Below are 2434 nucleotides of genomic sequence, written 5' to 3' on the forward strand. Positions count from 1 at the left end.
GGCATTGTAAGGATGTTATATTTTACTCTGAAAAAGAAACGGGGAGTCCTTGGAGGATTTTGAACAAAGGAATGGTAGGATGTGGCTCACATTTTAGCAAGATCACTCTGGCTGCTCTGTTGGGTAAACTAAATGGAGATAAATGGTGGAATTGAGGACATCCATTAGGAGGCTAATGGAGTCATCCAGAGAAACGACAATGGTGGCCTGGACCAGAGAGGTAGCTATGGAAGTGTCAAGAAGTGGTATAGTTTAATTAAATTTTGAAGACAACACTAAAAAGTTGTTTTTTTTGACAGATTAAATGTGAGATGTATGAGAAGAGGGATAGATGATGAATTTTGAGGATGTAGGTCCAAGCAAATACAATGAAGTTGCCATTACTTGAATTGGGTAAATCTGTGAGTGGAGCAGGTTTTGAAAAGAAAGCTATGAACTCTCTTTTGCAAAGATCAAGTCTGAAATATTTATTTATTTATTTATTTATTTATTTTTAGCTGAGCCATCCCGCCACCTGTTGGCAGCTCACGGCTGCTCAGCTCGGGCTGACTCGAACCACTGTTGCTCAGAGCTCAAACTCTTGAGCGAGCTCTTAACCAACTGAGCCACTCAGCCGGCCCTTGAAATATTTATTGATCATCCAAAGGAAGACAGATATAGGCAGGCAATTGGTTATAGGTGTGTGGAGTTGAAGGGAGTGGTATGGCTTACAGGTATACAGTTGGGAATCAAGAGTATAAAGATGGTATTTAAAGCTGTGGAATTGTATGAGATCATCTAAAGAGTGAGTGCTGATGAGAAGTGGTCCAAGACCTGGGTCCTTGGGTATTCCATCACTAAAAGGGAAGGTGATAAAGAGAAACCAGTTAAAAGAGACTAACTAAGATGCATGGAGAGTCAGGTAGGAATAAAACCAGGAGATTGTAATGTCCTGAAAGTTAAGTGAAAAAAAGTATTTTAGGAGTATGTAGTGGTCAATTGTGTCAGATACCAATGTAAGGTCCAGTAAGAAGAGGACTGAAAATGGACCAATGAATTTGGCCATGTAAAGCCCATTCATGACCTTGAAGTAGCAGCTGTCAGTGAAGTTGTTGGTAATACCTGCCTACACTGGATTTGGGAGAGAATGGTGACAGAAGAATTGGAGTCAGTCAGTGATTATAGACAGTCCTGCTGAAGTGTTTCTGTACATAGCATCAGGGAAATGGGACAGTAATTAAAAGAAAAGGAAGAGTCAAAAGTTTGTGTTTATTTGGCTGGTTGTTTTGAGGAGGAGAGAAATGATAGTCTGTTTTCTGCTACTGAGAATGATCCAAGAGAGAGGGAAAATATAAGAAAAAGGTGAGAATTGCTGGTGTTGGTTTCATTGAGGAAGCAACAGGAGATGGGATCTCTCAAACAAGTGGAGAGGCTGATCTCAGGAGCACAGTTTATGCATACAAATCACATGTAAGGAGAACATAGTAATAGGATATGGATGAGTAGATATGGTGGATAAAATGTGTTCTTGTGCATTGAACTTGAGTCATGTAACCTCTCTGTGGTGTTTAATTTTATGTGTCAACTTGGCCAGGAGGGATGCCTAGATAGCTGGTAAAACACTCTGGGTGTGTCTGTGAGAGTCTTTTTGGAAGAGATGAGCATTTGAATCAGTAGACTGAGTAAAAGAGACCACTCCCATCAATGTGGATGGACATCATTCTCTCCGGAGAACCTCTGAATAGAACAACAAGGTGGAGGAAGGGAGAATTCACCATCTTTGGGCTGAGACATCCATCTTCTCCTGCCCTCAGGCATCAGTGTTCCTGGTTCTCAAGCTTTTGACTCAGATCTGGACTTACACCATCAGTCCTCTTATTCTCAGGCCTTCAAACTCAGACTGAATTACACCACTGGTTTGTCTGATTCTCCAGGTTGCAGACAGAAGATTGTAGGACTTCTCACCCTCTATGACCAGGTATGCCAAGTCTTTTATCTATCTATCTATCTATCTATCTATCTATCTATCTATCTATCTATTTATTTTTAAGGAGGATGCAGCTCAGTGGCCCATGCGGGGATCGAACCAGCAACCTTGGTGTTATCAGCACCATGCTCTAACCAACTGAGCTAACTGGCCACCCCCATATATGCCAATTCTTAAATTAAATATTTTCTCTCTCAATCTCTCCTCTCCATATATTCTATTGGGTTGTCAAAAAAGTCATGACATATTTTTTGTGTTTTTCGTTGCAAAAATGTGTTACGACTTTTCCAACAACCCAATAATTCTCTAAAGAACCCTCTATACTCTCCAAGCCAAAATTCCTTCCTTTGTAACATGCAGGGAAAAATGGTGTGCCTATTAAAATTTGTGTCATGACTAAAAAATAATGTGCTGCATGTAAAATACTTAGTATGCTGCCTGACACAGAGTATAGCACTCTTGAAATGT

General features: G+C 40.4%; 1 non-coding gene across 1 annotated transcript; it reads right to left on the reverse strand.

Moving 5' to 3' along the window:
* Window positions 1-2045: 2045 nt before the first annotated feature.
* On the reverse strand, window positions 2046-2119 carry TRNAI-GAU (transfer RNA isoleucine (anticodon GAU)). The gene has a single exon. It is a non-coding gene; the product is annotated as a tRNA-Ile (tRNA).
* Between the last annotated feature and the right edge of the window lie 315 nt (window positions 2120-2434).

This window comes from Hipposideros armiger, unplaced genomic scaffold (assembly GCF_001890085.2).
Source record: "Hipposideros armiger isolate ML-2016 unplaced genomic scaffold, ASM189008v1 scaffold_103, whole genome shotgun sequence".
Lineage (NCBI taxonomy): Eukaryota > Metazoa > Chordata > Mammalia > Chiroptera > Hipposideridae > Hipposideros > Hipposideros armiger.